This window comes from Bos taurus, chromosome 25 (assembly GCF_002263795.3).
Source record: "Bos taurus isolate L1 Dominette 01449 registration number 42190680 breed Hereford chromosome 25, ARS-UCD2.0, whole genome shotgun sequence".
NCBI classification, from domain to species: domain Eukaryota; kingdom Metazoa; phylum Chordata; class Mammalia; order Artiodactyla; family Bovidae; genus Bos; species Bos taurus.
In genome coordinates this window covers 27,014,278-27,028,251 of record NC_037352.1, presented here as the reverse complement: position 1 = coordinate 27,028,251, position 13,974 = coordinate 27,014,278, and the positions used below count along the sequence as shown (strand labels likewise).

The window sequence follows — 13,974 nt, the reverse complement described above, 5'->3', positions numbered from 1 at the left end:
GAAGCATTTTGCCTTCTTGCATTTCTTTTCCTTTGGGATGGTTTTGGTCACGGCCTCTTGTACAATGTTACAAACCTCTGTCCATAGTTCTTCAGGCAGTCTGTCTACCGGATCTAATTCCTTGAATCTATTCGTCACCTCCACTGTATAATCACTGAGCGCTCAGTTGGTAAACTATCTGCCCACAATCTGGGAGACCTGGGTTCGATCCCTGGGTTGAGAAATCCCTGGAGAAGAGAAACACTAACCATTCCAGTATTATTCCTTGGACGGTATAGACTCTTGAGAGTCCCTTGGACTGCAAGGAGATCCAACCAGTCCATTCTGAAGGAGATCAGCCCTGGGATTACTTTGGAAGGAATGATGCTAAAGCTGAAACTCCAATACTTTGGCCACCTCATGCGAAGAGTTGACTCATTGGAAAAGACTCTGATGCTGGGAGGGATTGGGGGCAGGAGGAAAAGGGGACGACAGAGGACGAGATGGCTGGATGGCATCACTGACTCGATGGACATGAGTCTGAGTGAACTCCAGGAGTTGGTGATGGACAGGGAGGCCTGGCATGCTGTGATTCATGGGGTCACAAAGAGTCGGACATGACTGAGCGACTGATCTGATCTGATCTGCTCTGATAGACTATGGGGTGACAAAGAGTCGAATACTTTGAGCGACTTTCACTTTCACTGTATCATCATAAGGGATTTGATTTAGGTCACAGCTGAATGGCCTAGTGGTTTCCCCTAGTTTCTTTAATTTAAGCCTGAGTTTTGCAAGAAGGAGCCAATGATCTGAGCCACAGTCAGCCCCAGGACTTTCTTTTACTGAGTGTATAGAGCTTCTCCATTTTTGGCTGAGAAGAATACACTCGATCTGATTTCAGTATTGACCATCTGGTGATGTCCATGTGTAGAGTTGCCTCTTGTGTTGTTGAAAGACTATGTGTGCTATGACCAGTGTGTTGTCTCAACAAACGTGTGTTAGCTTTTGCCCTGCTTCATTTTGTACTCCAAGGCCAAACTTGCCTGTTACTCCAGATATCTTTTGACTTCCTATTTTGCATTCCAATACCCCATGATGGAAAGGACATCTTTACATCTGGTTTTGTTTTTTTTTTTTTTCCTTTCTTGGTGTCACTCCTAGAAAATCCTGGGGGTGTTTATAGAACAGTCAACTTCAGCTTCTTCGGCATTAGTGGTTGGGGCATGTTTGGTAAGTCGCTTCAGTCGTGTCCAACTCTTTTTGACCCTATGGACTGCAACCTACTGGACTCCTCTGTCCATGGGATTCTCCAGGCAAGAATACTGGAGTGGGTTGCTGTGCCTTCCTCCAGGGGATCTTCCTGACCCAGGGATCAAATCCACATCTCTTAAGTCTCCTGCACTGGGAGGTGGGTTCATTACCACCAGGGGCTCCTTAGAACCTATGGAACGTCTGAGTGGGAATCAAGAATCTATATTTGTAAGAGTAACCCAGGGGATTCTTTTTTCCACTGAAATCTAGAATGAGACTCTGTGGAGATCTGGCCTTACCTCGGTGCAGGGCCCTGTGGGGCTCCTGGACACAAGGTCTTTGTGTCCTCCCTTTTTTGTTGTTTAAGATATTTATTTATTTGGCTGCACTGGGTTGAAGCATGTGGGATCTATTCCCTGACAAGGGATCAAACCCGGGCCCCTGCTTGGGACCATGTGGTCCCAGCCACTGGACCATGAGGGAAGTCTCCTCCTGCATTTCTTTGATTATAGGAAACAACGTTCATTCAGGCTCCATGGCCTTCCCTGAGTTCTAATGGGCAGATTCAAGCAGTTGTTCATTGGGGAAGGGCAGGGATGCAAAACCAGGGAGAAGCCAAGAAAAGTAAGAGCAGCCTTGGAGTAAGAGCCTGATTCCCCATCAAGGGATGCACACAATATCTTTGAGCTATTTTGCAGACACCAAAACCCCCTCTGGGTGGGAGAATTTGATGGTTAACAATGGTATGCTGCCCACAAGCATGTAGACACCTGACCAGTTGGACCTGATTTGAGACCATGAACCCCTACTTACCTCCCCACCAACCCATCAGAAGAATGTTGACTCTATTTATGTATTACTAATACAATATCATGAAAAATAAAAGAAAAAAAGAAGAATGTTATGAGATGATCATGCCCTCCCTGGACAATTGCTATAAGGCGTTTCACTATCTTCCCCAAATGGGGGACAGGTGTTTTTGAGGGCATGAAGCCACTGTGTCCCCCTTTGCCTGGCAAAGCAATAAAGCGCTCCTTTTCTACTTTACCCAAAACTTTGTGAGATTTTTTTCGGCACTGCTGTACAAAGAAAGTGAGCTTTCAGCATCGTCTCTATCTTTGGGGCATTGTGTAACATCACCTCTTCGAAACTTCATTTTCTCACCTGGATGAGATGATTCTTACTGTATTTTTTAAATGGTGAGTATTGATTTATGGCTGTGAGAGCGTAGTTGCTCCTCAGCATGTGGAATCTTCCTGGACTAGGTATGAACCCAAGTCCCCTGCACTGGCAGGCACATTCATATCTGCCTGGGAAGTCCTCTCCTCTTTATTTAATTTTTTATTGTCTACACTAAGTTCTTTACATTTTTAGATATTAATCCCCGTTGATATATGATTTTCAAACTTTTTCCTTCCTTTCCATAGGCTTTTTCATTTTGTTAATTGGTCCTTCTGCTGTGCAGAAGCTTTTGAGTTTGATGTAGTCCATGATGGAAATTCTGGATCAAGCGACTGGGGAAATGTTCTCAGAAGAATAGGGTTATCAAGGTACATCGGTGATAAAAAGCTGAGCAAGAATGTGGTCTCAACTGACCACATTTGATCTAGAGAAAGTTCTGGAGCCAAAATTGTATCACCAAGTAAATTTCACAACTGGCCAAATTCTTCCAGGAGGAGAGGTGTTGGGCAGTTCTCCAGAGGAGGGGACATGGGGGATGGGTGTGCTGTTTGCAAAAGAATCTGGGTGGGGCACCAACAATATCCTACAGTCCACTTTGGCGCTGTTCAGATCTACTGGCTTCTCCTACTAAGTTCTCTTCATCCCAGTACAACTTCCCCAGGATTCTGCTTGATCATAATTTCTGGGTAAACTTAGGAAAGGAGGATTAGTTCTAGAGACACAGCTGATATCTCTCAGCTCTCTCCTCTACACCCACTCATTCTAGCCCAGCCCCTCCCTTCTGCTCCTGGCTTCAGCTAGTGGTTCTGCTGGTCTCTGCACTTTGGGGGATTGAGCCTGGCCCTCGCTCCTGAAGGGTCTGAGTCCCTAGTTAGCATGCTTTATGAGCCTGTGACAATGGTACTTGCTCACTTACAAATAAAACTTAGCATGGGGGCTTCCCTGGTGGTCTAGTGGTTTAGAATCTACCTGGCAATGCAGGGGACACCAGTTCGATCCCTCGTCCGGGAAGATCCCACATGACTTGGAGCACCTAAGTCTGAGAGCCACAGCTACTGAGTCCATGTGCAGCCACCACTGAAGCCTGCATGCCTAGAGCCTGTGCTCTGCAACAAGGGAAGCCACTGTGATGAGAAGCCCACAAACCTCAACAGGAAAATAGCCCCCGCTGTCTGAAACTAGAGAAAGCCCCCCCACAGCAATGAAGACCTAGCACAGCCAAAAGTAACAAATAATAATAAATAAATACAATTAAAAAAAAAAGAACAACATACCTCAGCATGGGTAGCTGGAGATATTTCAAGCAATCACCTAATGTTGAGCATACTCCTGGTGTCCCCCATTACATAGCCTGGTCATACTTTCTGTTCTGACCATAGTCTGTTACCATCTGCCCATCCATATTGTTAGGGGAAGCACAGTGACCGAAATCGCCTACCCTACCCAGACACCATTGTAAACATTTGCCTGAGTTATTTTACAATAAGAAGTCCTAGAAAGGAAGATGGAACTCACAAGCCACCACCAACAGGAAGAGTTCAGGAAAGGTCAGAAGAAGATGCCATGCATTCTACCACCTCCCAGAATCCTTCTTACTTGTATCGATCTTGGCTGAGCCACGCGAGCAACACCAGGAAGGATGCCTTTGCACTGGCTTTTCTCTTTGCCGGGAGGGGTAGGAGTGAAGATTTGCTCGAAAAGGGCTAATATTGGTGTCAGAGGCTCTGGCTTGAATTCCTGTTTATTTGTTCTGAATGGGCCTCCTGATGGAACCTGCTAGATGACATAGGGTCGTGATTGAGCGTCCTGGTGGACAGACAGAACACATCTCTTGGGAACACTGTTGCCAAAATCTCAGCTCTCTCTGCACCAATGCCCAACAGAAATATGGAGACAGAGTGATGGAGGAGAAAGAAGCGCGGCTTTATAGCTGTGCTAGGCACAGTAGGCTAGTGCCTCAAGAACTGTGCCCCACCCCTCGCTGGTGAGTAGGGAAAGGGTACACAGTCAGGCAGGAGTCTGTGATAAGGATCAAGGTGGTAACAGTCTTGTATTTGTTCTCCTGCAGTTTCCACAGGATGGGGACAAGATCAGGGAGTGTGCAGGGTCCTAGAAGCTCTGTCTCTCATCTTAATAAGCCTCTGCCTCACCTGCTGCTTCTGCTTTGATTAACAGCTGTTCTGCCCTTTGGGCTTCCCTCATAGCTCAGTTGGTAAAGAATCCACCTGCAATGCAGGAGACCCTGTTTCAATTCCCGGGTTGGGAAGATCCCCTGGAGAAAGGATAGGACATCCCCTCCAGTATTCTTTGGCTTCCCTGATGGCTCAGCTGGTAAAGAATCCTCGTGCAATGTGGGAGATCTGGTTTCGATCCCTGGGTTGTGAAGATTCCCTGGAGAAGGGAAAGGCTACCCACTCCAGTATTCTGGCCTGGAGAATTCCATGGACTGTGTATACTCCATTGGGTTGAAAAGAGTCGGACATGACTGAGCGACTTTCACTTAATTACTTACTCTGCACATTGGAACTCAGAGAAGGTCGTGGAGGCTAGAGGCCCGCCTACAAGGAATATGGACGAAAGGTCTCTGCACCCTGGAGTCCCACAGGGCCCTGGTTGGCATTAGCATTAGTGTGGTTGGTTGGGATTGGGCTCCAAGCCTGAGATAGTGGGATGCTGAGGCTTTTGCCATTGGTTGGAGGCATTATGGTGTAGGCAAGGAGTTCAAACCAGTCAAACCTAAAGGATATCAGTCCTGCATATTCATTGGAAGGACTGATGTGGAAGCTGAAACTTCAATACTCTGGCCACCGGATAGGAAGAACTGACTCATTGGAAACGACCCTGATGCTGAGAAAGATTGAAGGCTGGAGGAGAAGGGGACGATAGAGGATGAGGTGGTTGGATGGCATCACCAACTCAATGGACATGAATTTGAGCAAGCTCTGGGAGGTGGTGATGGACAGGGAAGCCTGGGGTGCTGCAGTCCATAGGGTCACAAAGAGTTGGACACGATTGAGTGACTGAGCTGAACTGGAGGCGTTAGGAACCACTGCAGCAACTCTTGAGGCGCTCTGGAGGGGGTCTCATAGCAGAGTTCGAGGCACTTGGTGGGTGAAGTCAGTGAGACCCTAAGATGCCAAGACAATTTTCCTGGTCTTCAGATGAGGAAACAAACTCAGGCTCAGAGAGGTCTAAGTAACTTGCCTAAGCTCGAGATGGACAAAAGGAGGATTTTTACCCAAGTGGGAAAGAAAAGAGAGTGCTAGTTGCTCAGTCATGTTAGACTCTTTGCGACCCCATGGACTGCAGCGCTCCCGGCTCCACAGTCCATGGAGTTCTCCAGGCAAGAATACTGGGACAGGTTGCCATGCCCTCCTGAAGGGGATCTTCCCCACTCAGGGACTGCTGACTCTTAAATTGCTAGGATTTCCCAGGGATCAGCTTCCGGTGAGACTGAAACAGAGATGGAGATATGTGGGCTACGAGGCAGGGCAGGACCAGGTGGCAGAGCTTCTGACATCTGCCCAGACAAATGCCTTGGAAAAATGGAACTAGCCTGGGATAGGGGTGGATTGCTCCAGTTTTGAAGGGCCCCTGAAGGGTCCAGAGAGAAAGTGAAGTCTCCAAGAGGAGGACGAGATGGTAGGGTTGGGTCAGGGTGAGCCTGCCCTCTGGGGTGAGGCTCGGCCCAAGGTAGGCTGCGACGTATGAACAGCATGAGATCACGTGTCTGGCTCCCTCTTCCCCTCCTGCCCTCCTCTTGTTCTTCCTCCTCCTCCTCCTCCACTACCTGGCCTGGCCCCTGCCTCAGTGCACCCACTCAAGGGGCCTAGTCTAATCCTCTGACATCACAGCCTGCCCAACACAGGCCCACCCTGGCAGCCTTGACAGGGCCCAGGCTCAGAGACACAATTTAGGATCTCCCACCTCAGAACTTATCTCTTCCTCAACCTCTTCCCTCCTTCGCTCACAATTCAGTTTGGGGACACCCTAGGGTCAGTCCCAAACTGAGGGGGCAGGAGCCTACGATCTGTCCTGGCCTTGCTGTGTGACTCCAGGTAAATAGCTGCCCCTCTCTGGGCCTCAGACTCCTTATCTAAATCTCCTCTACCCTCAGTTAATCACATCAACCTGTTTTGGCTAGTGGAGGTGATGGAATTCCAGTTGAGCTATTCCAAATCCTGAAAGATGATGCTGTGAAAGTGCTGCACTCAATATGCCAGCAAATTTGGAAAACTCAGAAGTGGCCACAGGACTGGAAAAGGTCAGTTTTCATTGCAATCCCAAAGAAAGGCAATGCCAAAGAATGCTCAAACTACCACACAATTGCACTCATCTCACACGCTAGTAAAGTAATGCTCAAAATTCTCCAAGCCAGGCTTCAGCAATATGTGAACCATGAACTTCCTGATGTTTAAGCTGGTTTTAGAAAAGGCAGAGGAACCAGAGATCAAATTGCCAACATCCGCTGGATCATGGAAAAAGCAAGAGAGTTCCAGAAAAACATCTATTTCTGCTTTGTTGACTATGCCAAAGCCTTTGACTGTGTGGATCACAATAAACTGTGGAAAATTCTGAAAGAGATGGGAATACCAGACCACTTGATCTGCCTCTTGAGAAATTTGTATGCAGGTCAGGAAGCAACAGTTAGAACTGGACATGAAACAACAGACTGTTTCCAAATAGGAAAAGGATACGTCAAGGCTGTATATTGTCACCCTGCTTATTTAACTTATATGCAGAGTACATCATGAGAAACGCTGGACTGGAAGAAACACAAGCTGGAATCAAGATTGCCAGGAGAAATCTCAATAACCTCAAATATGCAGATGACACCACTCTTATGGCAGAAAGTGAAGAGGAAGTAAGAAGCCTCTTGATGAAAGTGAAAGTGGAGAGTTAAAAAGTTGGCTTAAAGCTCAACATTCAGAAAACGAAGATCATGGCATCCGGTCCCACCACTTCACGGGAAATAGATGAGGAAACAGTGTCAGACTTTATTTTTTTGGGCTCCAAAATCACTGCAGATGGTGACTGCAGCCATGAAATTAAAAGACGCTTACTCCTTGGAAGGAAAGCTATGACCAACCTAGATAGCATATTCAAAAGCAGAGACATTACTTTGCCAACAAAGGTTTGTCTAGTCAAGGCTATAGTTTTTCCTGTGGTCATGTATGGACGTGAGAGTTGGACTGTGAAGAAGGCTGAGCGCCGAAGAATTGATGCTTTTGAACTGTGGTGTGGGAGAAGACTCTTGAGAGTCCCTTGGACTGCAAGGAGATCCAACCAGTCCATTCTGAAGGAGATCAGCCCTGGGATTTCTTTGGAAGGAATGATGCAGAAGCTGAAACTCCAGTACTTTGGCCACCTCATGCGAAGTGTTGACTCATTGGAAAGGACTCTGATGCTGGGAGGGATTGGGGGCAGGAGGAGAAGGGGACGACAGAGGATGAGATGGCTGGATGGCATCACTGACTTGATGGACGTGAGTCTGCGTGAAGTCCGGGAACTGGTGATGGACAGGGAGGCCTGGCGTGCTGCGATTCATGGGGTCACAAAGAGTCAGACACGACTGAGCGACTGAACTAAACTGAACTAATTTAGGAATTAGACTCTGTAGACTCACAGGACCTAAAGTTGGGAGACTGAGCACAGATTCCCCAAGGAGGTCACTGGGGATAATGCAAAGCAGGGGTGTTTTTTTTTTTTTTTAGGTTGGAGCCTCGTGACTTATGGGATCTCAGTTCCCTGACCAGGGATTGAACCTGGGCCACAGTAACAAAAGCTCAGAATCCGAACTGCTAGACCACCAGGAAACTTCCACTTCTCATTTTGAAGTCGACACCCCAGTTTCCCATCTCTGCTCTTCCCCTTCCTCTGGCCCTCCTCATCAAGCCCAGAGCTGCCCTGGAAGCAGAGGTGACGCTTAGCTGGATTCCAGGGGGTGCCAAGCACCAGATTGGGACTAGGTTAGAACCTAGACGCAGAGCGGTGCTGCCTCTGTGCCTCCCATTCTCACTGTGGTGTCCAAACGTGTCCTCAGAAGGGGACACCAAAGGATCTATGGGATGACAGGGACCAGCCCAGAGATCGGAGCCTGTCCTGAGCCTATGGCCTCTACAATTTATTCTGTGTGATCCTGACAAGTCACTGAACCCCATCTGTAAAAGTGGGAATAATAACCATAAGACCTACTCCAAGGGTCATTACAAGGATTAAACGAGATACTATCTATGTATCAAGTGACCGATGACATAATAGAGGCTAAAAAATGGGATTCCTTTCCTTCCTCTGCACCTCATCTGTGAAATATAGTCCCCTGTCAGTTTCCTGAAGAGAACCCAGGGGACAAGGACTGTGCAAAGTCTCACAGGTTGCAAAGTGTCAGGCCCGGAGGCTAGAGACACTGATAATGGTAAAGAGCTCTGACTTTGGAGCGCAATTCTAATCCTAGCTGTGTGACCCAGAACTAATCATGGAACCTTGCTGTGCCTCAATTTTCCTCATCTGTGAAATGGGGAAACAGTACTAGCCACTCCATGGGGTTTGTAAAGGACATGTTATTCTATGGAAAGAGCTTAGGACAGGCCATCAGTCAGTGCTCAATGTTAGTGACGGGACTTCCCTATGGTCCAGTAATGAGGACTCCATGCTTTCACTGCTGAGGACCTGGACTCAATCCCTGGTCAGAGAACAAAGATTCCACAAGCCATGTGGCACAGCTGGAAAAGAAAAAAACAGTATTCGAGATGATGATGATGAAGACGGTTGAGCCATAAGACAGTGCCTTCCGGGAAGGCAGGATGCTACTGGGACTGGTTCAGCCCATCCCAACTCTGTAGCAGTGCTGCAAAGGCTCACAGATGCACTGAATGGAGTAGACGGTGCTGCTCCTTCTGATGGTCCCTGCCTTGGGCCCCCACGCCCTCACTGCTCGGCTGGCCCATCACTCTATCAAGACAAGGCACCGACATAGGCATTCCTGGAGATCAGGTGCAGACCACACTCCTTGGCTTGGTTTGCTGAGCCCACCAGTTGGAACCAGTATGTTCCTGCCTTCCTTCACCCATTGCTCGTGGAGGTGTCTCCTTTTCCGGTGGCCGGATGCTGGGGCTATGGAGAACACCCGGCCTCCTGTCACTGGGAGAGAGAGACCAAGAGATGGAGAACGACAGTGTGCGGTGATCGGTGAGTGGACGAGAGGATGTTGGAAGCTCTGGGAGCCCTGATGGGGTAGAGGAGACAGAGAAAGCTTCCCTGAGAGGTGAAACCCAAGTTGAAGGTTAAGTATGAGAAGGATTGTCAAGTGAAGGAGGAGCAGGCTCACTCTCTCTGCAGGCAGAGTCTCAAGAGAGGGCAGTGCTGAGCAGACATGCAAAGTAGGACACATGGGAGATGCAGAAGCTAGGGAAAAGCAAGAAGGAAGGTTCAAGGCTGCACAGGGACTAGGGGACTGAAGGCCTTAGAAGCCAGACTACAGACTTGGGGGTTTGTCCCGAGGGCAGTGGGCAGTCAAGGAAAGGTAAGGGGTGGTGGGAGGCGGCAAGGTGACCCTTGCTCTTTCCTATCCTGTCATATGTCACCAACAACCCATCTCTTTGCTCTGTCTAGCGGCTTTGTTTGTCCCTGACACCTGACAAGGATATTCCCAACCTCAGGGCCTTTGCACTGGCTTTTCTCTTTGCCTGGAGAGGTAGGAGTGAAGATTTGCTCGAATAGTGCTTAACATTGAGTCAGAAGCTCTGGCTTGAATTCCTGTTTATTTGTTCTGAATGGGCCTCCTGATGGAACCTGCTGGATGACATAGGGTCGTGATTGAGCGTCCTGGTGGACAGACAGAACACATCTCTTGGGAACACTGTTGCCAAAATCTCAGCTCTCTGCACCAATGCCAAACAGAAATATGGAGACAGAGTGATGGAGGAGAAAGAAGCGCGGCTTTATAACTCTGCCAGGCACAGTAGGCTAGTGCCTCCAGAACTGTGCCCCACTCCCTCGCTGGTGAGTAGGGAAAGGGTACATAGTCAGGCAGGAGTCTGTGATAAGGATCAAGGTGGTAACAGTCTTGTATTTGTTCTCCTGCAGTTTCCACAGGATGGGGACAAGATCAGGGAGTGTGCAGGGTCCTAGAAGCTCTGTCTCTCATCTTAATAAGCCTCTGCCTCACCTGCTGCTTCTGCTTTGATTAACAGCTGTTCTGCCCTTTGGGCTTCCCTCATAGCTAGTTGGTAAAGAATCTGCCTGCAATGCAGGAGACCCTGTTTCAATTCCCGGTTCGGGAAGATTCCCTGGAGAAAGGATGGGCTATCCACTCCAGTATTCTTGGGCTTCCCTGATGGCTCAGCTGGTAAAGAATCCTTGTGCAATGTGGGAGATCTGGTTTCGATCCCTGGGTTGCAAAGATTCCCTGGAGAAGGGAAAGGCTACCCACTCCAGTATTCTGGCCTGCAGAATTCCATGGACTGTACGTACACCATGGGGTCGAAAGAGTCGGACACGACTGAGGGACTTTCACTTACCTCCTCTGCCCTTTGGAACTCAGAGAAGGTCATGGAGGCCAGACGCCCCCCTACAAGGAATGGTGGACAAAATGGCCTCTGCACTCTGGAGTCCCACAGGACCCTGCTTGGCATTAGCATTAGTGTGGCTGGTGGGGATTGGGCTCCAAGCCTGAGATAGTGGGACACTGAGCCTTTTGTCATTGGTTGGATGGCATCACCAGTCAATGGACATGAATTTGAGCAAGCTCTGGGAGGTGGTGATGGACAGGGAAGCCTGATGTGCTGCAATCCATGGGGTCACAAAGAGTCGGATACAACTGAGTGACTGAGCTGAACTGGAGGCGTTACAAACCACAGCAGCAACTCTTGAGGGGCTCCGGAGGGGGTCTCATAGCAGAGGTCGAGGCACGTGGTGGATGAAGTCATTCAGACCCTAAGACGCCAAGACAAGTTTTCTGGTCTTCAGATGAGGAAACAAACTCAGGCTCAGAGAGGTTTAAGTAACTTGCCTAAGCTAGAGATGGACAAAGGGAGGGTTTTTATCCAAATGTGAAAGAAAGTGAGTGTTAGTCGCTCAGTCGTGTCAGACTCTCTGCGACCCTATGGACTGTAGACCCCCAGGCTCCACTGTCCACGGGGTTCTCCAGGCAAGAATCCTGGGACGGGTTGCCATGCCCTCCTGCAGGGGATCTTCCCTACCCAGGGAAGTCTTAAATTGCTAGGATTTCCCAGGCATCAGCTTCCGGTGAGACTGAAACAGAGATGGAAATATGTGGCCTATGAGGCGGGGCAGGACCAGGAGGCAGAGCTTCTGACATCTGCCCAGACAAATGCCTTGGAAAAACGGAACTGGGCCTGGGATAGGGGTGGATTGCTTCAGTTGTAAAGGGCCCCTGAAGAGTCCAGAGAGAAAGTGAAGTCTGCAAGAGGAGGGAGAGATGGTGGGGTTGGGTCAGGGTGAGCCTGCCCTCTGGGGTGAGGCTTGGCCCAAGGTACACTGCCCACGTGTGAACAGCACGAGATCGAGAGTCTGGTTCCCTCCTTCCCTCCTGCCCTCTTCTTCTTCCTCCTCCTCCTCCTCCACTACCTGGCCTGGCCCCTGCCTCAGTGCACCCACTCAATGGTCCTAGTCTAATCCTCTGACACACAGCCTGCCCAACACAGGCCCTCCCTGGCAGCCTTGACAGGGCCCAGGCTCAGAGACACAATTTAGGATCTCCCACCTCAGAACTGATCTCTTCCCTCAACCTCTTCCCTCCTTCAGCTCACAGTTCAGATTGAGGATACCCTAGGGTCAATCCCAAACTGAGGGGGCAGGAGCCTATGATCTGTCCTGGCCTTGTTGTGTGACTCCAGGTAAGTAGCTGTCCCTCTCTGGGCCTCAGACTCCTTATCTAAATCTCATAATGACATCAACCTGTTTTGGCTTCCTCTCAGCCCCTTGTCGCTTTAGGAAATTTTTTTTCTTTTTATGAGCTCACATGTTGGTTGTTGGGGGACCACTGGACTGTGTGGCCCTTATTATTCACCCCAGTGCCAACTCAGAGGAGGGGCTCCACCGACAGCTGCTGACTAAGGGTCTACATGTGTGAATGAAGGAACAGATGTAGCTCTGCCTTATGGTGGGGGCTCTGGACATGACTGTGTGTTCATAAGCACGGACGCATGTGCACTCCTGTGTTTGACGCTCCCTGGCAGGGTGTGTGGTGTACACAGTAGTGGGCATGTCCACTAGGGTGTCAGCTCCACAAGGGCAGGGATTTGTGTCTGACTTGTTCCCTGCTCTATCCCATTCTACCTGGAACAGGGACAAGCACATGGCTAGAGTCAATACTTCCTTGACTGTGAAAACGTATGAAAGTGAATACACACATCTGGTGTGGGTCCACGTGCCAACCTGTGCATAGAGTACAGTATAGTGTTAGTCACTCGGTCATGTCTGACTCTGAGATCCCACGGACTGTCACCCATCAGGCTCCTCTGTCCTTGGAATTTCCAGGCAAGAATACTGGAGTGGGTAGCCATTCTCTTCTCCAGGGGATCTTCCCCACCCAGGGATCGAACCTGAGTCTCCTACATTGCAGGCAGATTCTTTACCATCTGAGCCACCAGGGAAGCCCAAGACATGTACATGGTGATGCCCAAAGCTCAGCTTCTCTGGACACTGGTGCCAGATCAAACCTCAGGGACAAAGATGGGGCTGATGTCGAAAAGGAGAGCTTTATTGCTTTCCCAGGCAAAGGGAGATACAGCGGGCTTATGCTCTCATAACCATGTCCCCTCTGGGGAAGATACTGAGAAGTTTTCTAGTAAAACGGATGGGATCGGCTCGTGAACATTTTCCTATGTTTGGTGGTGTCAGGTAGAAATTAACATATTCAACCTTCAGGTCCAACTGGTCTGGAGTCTGCATGTTTGAGGGCAGCATACCACAGCTTGTCCCACCGGAGGGGGTTTCAGTACCTGAAAAATGCTTCAAAGATATTCTTGTATGTATCACATGTTCAGGAATGAGCACCTTGCCCCAAAGCTGCTCTTGATTTTATTTCTCCCTGGTTTTGCAATCCCTCCAGTCCTTAATTAACAGCTAATTAACAGCTGCCCATATCAAGTCCGGGAAGATCACGGAGGCTGAATGAAGGCTGCTACCTGCAATATCAAAGAAATGGATGGTGGGTGGGTGCTTCCCTGGTGGCTCAGTGGTAAAGAATCCACCTGCCAATGTGGGAGACATGGGTTCACTTCTTCATCCGGGACGATCCCACACGACTCAGAGTAACTAAGTCTGTGTGCGATAACTACTGAGCCCTCACTCTAGAGCCCGTGCTCTAGAGGAACAAGAGAAGCCGCCAAAATGAGAGGCCTGTGCCCTGCAACGAAGAGTAGCCCCACTCGCCGCAACTAGACAAAAAGCGCACGCAGACACAAAGATCCAGCATAGACAAAATAAGTAAATAAATTTATATTAAAAATACATTTTAAAAAACTCTTCAAAAAAAAAAAAGAAATGAAGGACATAAAGGCCTTGAGACAGGGAGCCCCACAGGGCCCTGCACGGTAC

General features: G+C 49.0%; 1 long non-coding RNA gene across 3 annotated transcripts in view; it reads right to left on the bottom strand.

Moving 5' to 3' along the window:
* LOC101902665 (uncharacterized) overlaps window positions 1-13,974 on the bottom strand; it is a 48,429-nt gene that overhangs the window by 12,770 nt on the left and 21,685 nt on the right. For all 3 annotated transcript variants that reach the window (XR_009492924.1, XR_009492923.1, XR_003032572.2), the window contains exon 6: window positions 4,009-10,203. This is a non-coding gene — a long non-coding RNA (uncharacterized lncRNA). The remainder of the gene's footprint in view (window positions 1-4,008; window positions 10,204-13,974) is intronic.